The sequence below is a fragment of the Protopterus annectens genome, chromosome 12.part0 (genome assembly GCF_019279795.1).
Source record: "Protopterus annectens isolate FY-2018-M chromosome 12.part0, PAN1.0, whole genome shotgun sequence".
NCBI classification, from domain to species: Eukaryota; Metazoa; Chordata; order Ceratodontiformes; family Protopteridae; genus Protopterus; species Protopterus annectens.
In genome coordinates, this window is record NC_056746.1 from 1,216,581,110 (window position 1) to 1,216,592,283 (window position 11,174).

The following is an 11,174-nucleotide window of genomic DNA, read 5'->3' on the forward strand; positions in this document are numbered from 1 at the left end:
CCAAATGTGATTGTTAATTCATTAAATAAATTGAAAAAAGAAGGGTATTTTACCATTATCATTCTCAGTGTGGACAGCTGTTGAAAGATGACAAGTATCCTTTACTTTTCTGAAGGAGAAATTCCCAGTAACTCAGATGGAATTTTAAATATATTAGCAGATTAAAGATTCATTTCTTTACCCTCCTTTAAAGACTTTGCTCAAGCTGGGTCCCTTTCCACATACTCATTTCATAGAAGCGTTTGACATTCCCATTACTTCCCCAATGCCCATAATCTACAACATATTGATATGAAGAAGATAGTCAAAACGCAATATTTTTCATGAGATCATGAAGTAATGTGAACTGAACCCTGTGAAGAGTATAATCTCTGGTGGAACTGTAACAGCTCATTATAAATCTGTGCAAGAGTACAGAATCAGTGAAGCTGCTAACGTGGTATAGCAGGAAACATGTCACTGTGACAAAATTAAATATTTTTGCAATGCATGCTTTAATGACTAAGCAGTAGGATTTAAACATGGAGTGCCAACACTGCTATATTTAGGATTACCTCTGTCTGACTCCACTCCCTATCAAACATGTAAAACCGGATAATGCAGGTACTGACACATGGAATATTATATCTTACTAAGTTTATTTTTTAGGTGTAGTAACATGTCCATACTAATGCAAGGGGTGGATTCTATACTAATATGCTGCTAGCAACAGAAAGTTAACTGATAGCTACAGCCGGATGTAGTGCACCTCGTGTTGAATAAATCGGTCTCTATTAAATATTTTTAAGACAGCAAGGCATTCCAGGAATACAGTGAGTTGTTATTGCAAAATGTTCCTTATGCTACTTTATTACTTATGTATTGTAGAGATAAATTAATATGTGTTTTTATGTTGTGATACAATATAAAACTCCAGTAACTAGAGTTGAAATTTGCTGGCAAGGGCGTTACCCATCTCATTGATTAAGTATTTCTCATTGGTTTAATACACAGAACTATGCTCTGGTTGAAGTGAGTCTTCTTTTTCAACTTATGCCGAATGTCTTTTTCTATTAACATGTGCTATTTGACACTTGAAAATGGTTTGGCATCCAAAAGCTTGTGTGCTCTTTTGAGTGTTTTGTAACACTACTTTATTTATTTGGTTTGCTATTTTTCATAGAATCTTGCATTTCTGTTGTGGTTGAGGATGGTTTTTATTTCTTTCCATTAGTGATATACATCAATATGTATTTATACTACTGGGAAAATATATCTAATGAAAATTTGCTTCACTGTCAAAGATACAAAGACACACAATACTGATAAGAATGGGCAATAACATTCAATGCTTTAGCAAGCAGGCTGGTGCATGCTATCCTTTGCAGTAGCACCACTGCAGTTCACCATGAAAAATGAGCAGAAAGCACTGCAGATAACACAGCTAGCATATTACTGGCTTTTAAAACAGAGACCACAGATCACAGACCACCACACAACAAGCCACTGCTACAAAGGATAACATGCACTGGGTAAAGCCCTGACTATGACCCCCAGTGAATCAAGACCAATTAGCTGCTCAGCTGCTTGATGGAGTGGACATGGGGAAGAGGGAAATGCCAGGGCTTAGCCTGATTCCTCTACTCAGGGATAGAGGTGGGGGTTGAATTCTCAGGGTGCCCTGGCTGGCAGTAATCCCCAATGAAGATCATTGGCAGTTAGGATACCAGCTCAAAGGAGGAGCAGGTAATCAGGATGTCACTCACAGTGGTGGGCAATACGTTTTGCTCGGCCCATTGTGGGAAGCTACCCACTTCACTGGAGCCTTGGTATACTTACATGAGGGAATGTACCTAAACATTTTAAGTCAGTACAGCTTCTGTGTGCATTAGTGGCAGCTCTCTGGTCTGCTGGTCACTCTGCCAGTATAGACCGGACTGGCAACTCTAGAATGACAGAGCAAAATACTGATCAATAGGATAAAATGTACAGCATAGGGGAGTGCAAACTTAAGAAGACCTATGCCACTACAGAAGAACAAAAAAAAACTGCTAGTAGTAGAAGCGGGAGTAGTAGTAGTACTAATAACATGCTGAGAAAATGACAAAATGCACAGACAGGCTAGCTTTGATCCACTGCCAGTCACAGTCAACTATATCAGCATAGGGAATGACACTATCCCACTGCCAGTCACAGTCAACTATATCAGCATATGGACTGACACCATCCCACTGCCAGTCACAGTGAACTATATTAGCATATGGACTGACATCCTCTCCTTACGTAGTGTTAAGTTCATAATTCAAACTGTGGTGTATAGGATAGAGCCAAACTCATCTGAAAAGAGAATACTGAAGAGTTCATCAAATAACCATTTCTGATAACAGGAAGGACATTCTTCATCATTCCTGCACTCTTCCTTTATCCAAATACATGGTGTACTGAGAAGTGTACATAACCAGCACTCGCTCCCCTTGGTATATGTAGCTATGACCTCTAACCCCAAATCATCACACATACTATGGATTAATGACCTTCACATAATGGTCAGTGAACATCAAAGCTCTGTGATGTCCCTTTTATTTGCTACAAATTTTGAAGAAGCCATTATAAGAATAGCATGTGATGAGTTCCATCTTGCAAGATTTTCTCATTTATCCATGATTACGTGTCAGTTGATACAAACCTTATTTACCACTGGCACAGGCTTATCCCTAGCGCAAAACTATAGCTGAAGATGCAACTTCACCGACCTTACTACCTGCAAGATACAAGAAGCATCCAACAAGCTGAACAAACAAATGACTATGGGCGTATAAAACTTCTTGACATTACATAAGAACAATTATATTCTGGGAAAACTGCAGAAATGTCAAGTCTGTACAAGTTGCAGCTCTAGTAGCAAGCACACCACAAGACGTGGGTTAAAATTCATTGCAATTTTTCTGAGCATGAGATCAGAGGTTCTGAAAGATAAAGCTATCACTTTTTTGCATTTTGTAAATGGTCACTGAGTTAGAATAACCACAGAGTGGGAATAATTAAGTAGAGAGATGGGGGTGGGGAATGGAATTCACCCACAATGCTAATGTGGGGAGCTTACCCCCTTGCAGAAAATGCTTTCTTTCCATGTTGCCATGCTGCCATTTAAGTATCTCTGAATACACGTTTTAGCTGTCCTCTCTAATCGAATAGGCTAGGTTAGTGCAATAGCTGCTAAGTATCTGACTTATAAGTAGATGCATTTAGAGAAATAGTACTAGGTCCAGTCTAATGGCAGGTTACTGGGCAGTAACTGAGAATAGCTGTCCATATATAGACAATGTTGTCACTTTCAAATACCTTGGTGCTTGTAATGGTCCTTCTCACCTTTCATCATAACTGTCAACCATGGAAAACCACAAAAATAAGAAGGCCAGTGATATAAAAAAAACACTTTCATAAAAAAAATGTAAAGAAACAGCAAATCTCTTAGCACCTTGGCTTAGCACAGCCTTTTCAAAGTATCAATAACTGGCAACCATCCTGAATTTCACAGCATATCCAGATTTTTGTCTCATATTTTGGTCCACTCCTCAAAGCATCTGTTGCATTCTGGCAAATCAACAAGGACTGAAGTCATTAAATAATGACAGACATTTGACTTTCAGACTTCATATCCTTTAGAAGATGTATGCTAATGCAACATGTGTTATTCTAGCAGCTTTCTTAGTAGGATCACTATTTAAAATCTGTCTCTGATTTAAAGCTTTTCTCACCTCATTATTTTTGGCTTTAATTTAAAGTTTTTGCACTAAGATGTTGAGAGGTATGCCTTTCATTGTCATTTAACTGCTTTAGTCAAGACAATGTTATGACAAGGATTTGCCTGAACTAAAAGTGTTTGGATTCTTATTTTACTTGCTACAGACTTGATTAGATGATGTCATGGTGGCCAAAGTTTACAATGCCTTCTGTGTGTTAATGAATGATAATAAGGCAGAATTAACCACATGCAATTCATTCCAAACAAAGTAAAGTATTTTGTCCCAGAAGCCACTGTTTCTTCTGCAGATTTTTGCTTCACTCTCCATCCAGAAAGCTATGCCCTTTCTCTTTGCAGTGTTGTGCATGGCACTTTGCCCTCTCATCTTCCATACTCTGTTTCCATTTAGGGGCTTTGAATGGCTATGGTATCTGTTGCATATTTTTATGTAGATCCCCAGTCCTGGAACTTGCTCTCTTTTTGCATTGCTGATGTTCTTAAATATTCCAGATTTCATGAGATGCTTATATTTTTTTCTGTTTCACTGTGCCTGCTGGTTGCATCAAGCATAGACTTCTAACAAAACCTTTCACTGTTTTAACTCATCCATACCTACCAGCTGTAGAATGTTACATTTCTAGCAGCCTGCATACATTCTTAGAAAAACCGAGTTGGAAAATATAAGCTAATCACATGTAAACGCTTTGTGATCAGTAAATGCTATTAAGATGTTCCAGACAGTACGGTATTCAGCAAAATTTTTTTTTTTTTACAGTGATAGTTGTCTGTATAGTCTCATTCTTTGTATCAATACTGCAAGAAAATTCCAGAAACTCTGAAGTTTCACAAACAACTTTTCATACCTTGGAAATTGAAAAATCATACCTCTCAACTTCTTAACGTAAGAAATCCGGACAAAGCCTAAAATAATGGGGAGGGAGGCAAAGGCCCAAAAATAGGGACAGATTTTAATATTGCTCTTATAAACTTAGAAAGCTTCTAGAACAAATGGGTTTGTGTTAGCATGCATGTTCTGAAGGATATGAAGTCTGAAACTCAAATATATGGCATTATTTAGTGACTCAAATCCTCCATGATTTGCCAGAAAAACAGATTTTATGTGAAACAGACCAAGTATTTGAGGCAAAAATCTGGACATTCTGCAAAAATCTGTACAGTTGAGAGGTCTGTGTACAACCTAAAAGTATAGCATCAGCAGCAGTTTTATTCACACAGACTTGAGCTTTCACATGGTGAAATGATTTTCTTTCTGAATACAATTGTATCAAGATATTTGCAAAAATATGAAAAATGATGACAGTTTACATAATTAACAGTATAAATAAAATGCTCAGGCTATACAACTTACTATGAAGGTATCAGATAGCTGTCTTCACCATCATCTAAGGTTCCACCTGATGGCATGCTTTAGTTTGTACATCAGTTAGTTTTGCAATAGCATGCACATTAAAATATTGCATATTGTCATAATTATTAGCAAACAACTAGCAATATGTCTAGTACAGTGCATTAAATGTGATCGGCAGAATTTATGTTTCGTGTTGCACCAGGACATATCACACTATGCTCCTCAATAAGATCTAGCTCAAAAGGAGCTATGGGCTATATGTGTGAATGGCATCAACAACTCTTCTGCCCTGTTCTCACTGACACTAATATTTCTCCTGCTTGATCAAAGCTTATCCTTTCTCTTTCCATAACTAAAATTTTTGATCATTTTCTTTTGATGATATTTCCTTTGCTTTGAGCCTTTCTCAGCTCATGTTGTTGCTGAAAAACGGTTCCTTTCTGTTCCCTGATTTACGTATGAATTAGTCAGAAAATTTAATATAGATAAAAAGTACATCCATGTATAGAACTTATGGGTTTCTTAATCATCTTGCAACACAAAATAGTAAAAAGTGTGGCTTCTCTTCTTTACAAATGTGGAACATAATTATGCCATTTGACTCTGAATCTCATTTTCTATGACAGAGAGGTCACAAGTGACAGAAAGACGTTATAACCTATCATTACAATAGTGGGGTCAGTTGTGCCAAGATCCAGCTGATGGGAAAAGACAGGAAAGTACGATTGTACAGGGTCAAAGATTATCACCTGTCATACAGTTGCCTAATCAGTAAAAACATTCAACTACCCATGTCTTAAAAAGCTTGTAAATGTATAATACTGTACATTTTGTACAAAATGTTTCACACAGAACTGTTTTGCAATGATACCATTTCACCATATGTGGAGGGAGGGTGCTACATTTGTTTTGAAATGCTGGATGCCACTCAGCATCAATGTTTGCCAAAGTCAGCGCAGTGTGTGTGTGTGTGTGTGTGTGTGTGTGTGTGTGTGTGTGTGTGTGTGTGTGTGTGTGTGTGTGTGTGTGTGTGTGTGTGTGTGTGTGTGTGTGTGTGTGTATGTGTGTGTGTGAATGTATCCATTACACTAAACCTAGTTGTATATGCATGTTTGTTTGTGTGTGTGTGTGTGTGTGTGTGTGTGTGTGTGTGTGTGTGTGTGTGTGTGTGTGTGTGTGTGTGTGTGAGTGTATCCGTTACACTGAACCTAGTTGTATATGCATGTGTTTGTGTGTGTGTGTGTGTGTGTGTGTGTGTGTGTGTGTGTGTGTGTGTGTGTGTGTGTGTGTGTCTGAGTGTGTGAGCTAAACCACAACATGCACAACAGAAGGGCTTAGATGTCTGCCTTATTTTTCTATTCTGTTACCCATGGAAGGCTACCAGGGGTGTAACCAGAGAATTTGAACTTTTAGTCATGTGCTGTTATTGCTGCCCCAAACCACCTGGCAGCCAAAAATCTGACACCCCCAGCACATAACAAATGTTTGCAACACTTTCCCTCTAAAACCATTAAATATACATTTCATCAATCTTTTTAACTCTTACTGGAGAGGAGACCTTCATTTAGATAGTTGTGGATATATTATGGCTTAAAAAAGCCACATTTTCTCTAAGTAATGTCTAGAAATTTGTACTTCGTAGAGTACAAAGAGCATTCCTAGCTACACCCTTGAAGGATACTGCCACATTTTTAATTTGTGATATCTCCACTTTAGTATTATTTGATGTGTTTTTATGTTTAATGATGCAGGTAGCCATCCTGAGTCAGATAAAATCAGATTATAACCAAAGCAGTCTGTCTGAGTCTACTGTGACTTATTCATTTAAAGTTTAAATAAAATAAACCAACTGTTTACTGTGCATAATCATCAGTGCTGGAAGGATCAAACACAGGGGAGTTTATAAGGTTTCTAGAAAAGTGCATAAATGTACATTGAGATCCTCCTTGAACTATTCATTTTATAATGTTATCAGATAAGGTAAGTAAGCTAGACATAGCAAACAAGGGTGGAATTGTCACGAGCAGCTAATAGAGTTTCCTTTTTGGTTGCATTTGCTGCTGACCATCTGCTGCCCAAAGAGCCCATCCTCATTCACTGGGTCAACCAACTCCAACACGCCTTCTCTAGACTTTCTCTGACTCTTATTTGGGAAAGGTAAGGAGCACAAGACCCCTCAAGATAGCATCACACATGCTGTCAAGTAGGATTTTTTGCTTATGCCCTAAATTCTTCACTACCACCACACACACACACACACACACACACACACACACACACACACACACACACACACACACACACACACACACATACACACCATGTACTGTCTTGTGGACTCACTTGCATTGGGTGTGCTGGTATATCATCCCATCTCCATGGTGACAGCCAATGCCCTGCCTCCCTGAAAGACTGCACCCCTGATACATTTGTTCCTGACATTTGCTGGAGAACAGCCATGAGGCACATCCATGTACACCCCCTTCCCCACAGGATGGACATGCCCAACCTCTGTCACTAGTGCCACAAATATTTGAGCCACCAATCAAACTCAGGTCACGTGGGCATAGTCAAGGTTTCATCCAACGGTACTACAGTGCTGGTTACCAGCAGCTAATAGAATCAGGATAACCATGTCTAGAATCAGGTCCTTGCTACATGAAGAAATGGCAAACATAAGACAAAAAATAATATTTCAGGTCTATGAAAATAAAAAATGAAGGCTCCTAAACCACTCAGCATTAGGAAAATAATAGCCAATTTCTTTTTGTTTAAAATGTAAACAGTAGAAACATCAAACAGATGAAAAAGGTATAAAATGGAAAAAAAACTAAATAGAATAAATTAAGTGACTTGCAATTAAACTCTTAGAGATTAAAATCAGTTCAGCGAGTGTTTTGTATGCATCTATTTAAGCCATGTTAACCACATAGGAACCACTAAGCACAACTGACACTTTTCAGAGGTGATCAGGGACCTTTTAACTGGATAATTATCTTGGTCAAGCTCATTCACTATGTAAGAGAGTGTACAGGGAAACAAACCCTGGCCTGCAAGATGTGATGTGACTGCACCCTCTCATGCCATCCACAAAATTATACTGGTTAGTTAATCTTATTGCTGCAAAACTGGCTTAGTGAATAAATGAAAAAGAACACTAGACGTAAACTATTTCCAGTACAGAAAGCTTGCTGTCTATTAACTTAGGTTAGACAGAGTGGCAGGATATCTGACACTGTTCTAGCTTTGATGAATTCAAAGGCAACTAGCAGTAAGTCACCGCATAACAATAAAATAGCATTCCTTGTAGTGAATCAAAATGGTAAAGCCACTTTCTGATATTTTGTAAGCTACCTGCTAATAGAACAATGAAATAAGAAGCACCCATCCCTTGTATGTAAATTGAAGTTTCACACATGCCGTTACGCCCTGCAAAGTTTTCAACAATACACTAAGAAACAAGTACATTGTCCACATACTGCATGATAGAATGTGAGGAGTACAGGTTCATTTTTTTTCTGAGTTATTAAACAGGAACTGATTTGCATACATTGTAAATTGATAGAAAAGTGATAGCCTGTGATTAGCCGTAAGTGTAAATATGTGTTCTTCATTAGCAGGGAAGTCTGTTATTTCTTGTTTTCTTCTCTCTGCCTACACATTGTCTCATCTTGTCACCATCACTAATTATGTGTGAGTGCACACACTCGCGCGCGTGCACACACACACACACACACACACACACACACACACACACACACACACACACAACTTACATATGTCAACTATTTGAAGGGTGAAGCATTTCTGATTCACCCTGTAGGGATTCTCATCCTTCAAAGGCAGAGGTGTATGCTGCATGAATGCTGCACACACTCATGCCTGTGTATCCCCATCCTGCATAGCACTTGCATAGTTTAGGAATCTATGAATCTCATATTGTGCAAACCCTCAAACTAGGCAACACTCTGGAATTGTCATTTACACAGACCCCCACGCACCCATGGGCTACTGTATTAGGTGCTCTGAACCTTGTGCCTAAAATGCACAGTGGTAGTTCTAGGCAATGAGGAGGGTTGCATGAACTGGAATTGTCTTGAAATGTACTTAAGATAGTTTGCACTCATCTTGCATACTTTACAAGCAACTGTGAATAGTGCATAGCCGGCCTTAGGCATAGGCCAACTAGGTGGCTACCTAGGGCACCGCTCTAGCATGGGCACTTTTCCAGTATTTATTTGGTGTAGGTAGACCAGGATGGGGGCACCAGGTAGTGTGTTGGGGGGTGCCATGGAGCCCTTTTGCCTAGGGCACCAGTAGACCTAAGGCCACTCCTGGAATACTGGTCATGGTGTCAGTAAATAATAGTTCTTATTTTTTCAGTAAAGCACATAGTTCAGTTCATTACCTGTTCCAGTAGCAACTTTCACTTCAGGTGCAAACCACAACCTTTGGGTCTGATAGTCAAAAATGCATCTTACAATAAAATATTTATCAAGAAATAAAAATATTTACAAACAGTTCTCAAAATGGGCAATTCAGAGTTTTTATCATTAGTACTTTTATTGGTGACAAATAAACCATGGGATTCATAAAGGATTACCCAATATGTGAAAGCATTAACTCCAAAGATTTCCAGATCATTGTACACCTGAACAATTTATAGACAATTTATAGACTTATCTCCTGCTACAGATTTACTCTTGAAATGGTCATAGTGTGGAGAGTGGTCTCCTTGACAAAGCTGCATGCTTTGTTTGAACAAGAGAAGGTTGAGACCCAATTTAGCAAAAGTACACTTAACCGAAAGTGCACTTTCACGAAACTCAGTTTACTGATCTCAGACTGCATTCTTGCACTTAGTATATATAAGTAGCGAGGGTCCGGTCAGGCAAACAAAATGCATTTTAGAAGGGGGCAAGCCCCCCTGCACCCCTACTACTTATATAGACTAACTCTGAGATTGCACTACAGTGAGGTAAAGGTATATTTCCTTGTACCCACTGTACAGGGGCTCAGTAGAACTGAGTTTCGCAAAACTGGATCTCGATCTTCTCTTGTTTGAAAAAGTGTAATTTTGAACAACAGAAGTAGACCGATATGTGTGTGTGTGTATACATATATATATATATATATATATATATATATATATATATATATATATATATATATATATATATATATATATATATATATATATATATATATATATATATAAAATGTCTTACATTTGTTTGACAAATCAACAGATCAACAGTGTCAACAGCAAGAACATCAACCACAAAAGGTCAACAACACAAATATCAACAAGCAACTGTGCATGCACAAGGAAAATCTCTGCTACATGCAAAAAAATAAAAGCAAGAAACAAACATTTTTTTCAGGGGGGCAAGCCCCCTTGCACCCCCCCACATACTCTGCTATTTATATATAGTACTATAAGATCACACAATCCCTGGGGAAAGGGAATATTCCGCTGTGTAGGATTGTCATTCTAGCACATCTGTCAACCATCTGCATTTCTCAACCAAATGTGGGCAATTAAACATGTCAACCACCTTGTGTTTTAACCAGATAGATATATACAGGATACTGACAAGTTGTCAAACAGCAACTTGTTGAATGTGGAAAACCGCCTCCACAGCTGACTGAAAATCAGCTGAATGAACATGCTGACAGTTGTGGTACAATGGGGTCTGTAGTTCAATCTCAGAATTCTTATATATAATTAGCAGGGGGTGTGGTGGTGCAAGCCCCCCTCAAATTGCAGGAGGGCTTGTCTCCACCCAGCAAAAAGCAAGGTTTATTATTTTTTTTGATTTTTGATCATCTGCTGATCAAAAGTTATGCCCAATCAGTTGCCGTTTGATGGATGACATTTTCGACAAATTGTTACAAACTTCCGTGTGTGTGCATATGTGCGTGTGCATGTGTGCGTGTGTGCGTGTGTGTGTGTGTGTGTGTGTGTGTGTGTGTGTGTGTGTGTGTGTGTGTGTGTGTGTGTGTGTGTGTGTGTGTGTGTGTGTGTGTGGAGATAGATGGATGGATAGATAGACAAAAAGATAGATAAATATAATCATT

The 11,174-nt window shown here is 38.5% G+C and overlaps 1 protein-coding gene across 1 annotated transcript in view; it reads left to right on the forward strand.

Moving 5' to 3' along the window:
• The first annotated feature begins 683 nt into the window (after positions 1–683).
• Positions 684–11,174, forward strand: part of LOC122816270 (bactericidal permeability-increasing protein-like) — a 707,989-nt gene continuing 697,498 nt past the window's right edge. The window contains exon 1 of the mRNA XM_044089007.1: positions 684–812. The gene's annotated coding sequence lies outside the window, so the exon portion shown is untranslated. The remainder of the gene's footprint in view (positions 813–11,174) is intronic.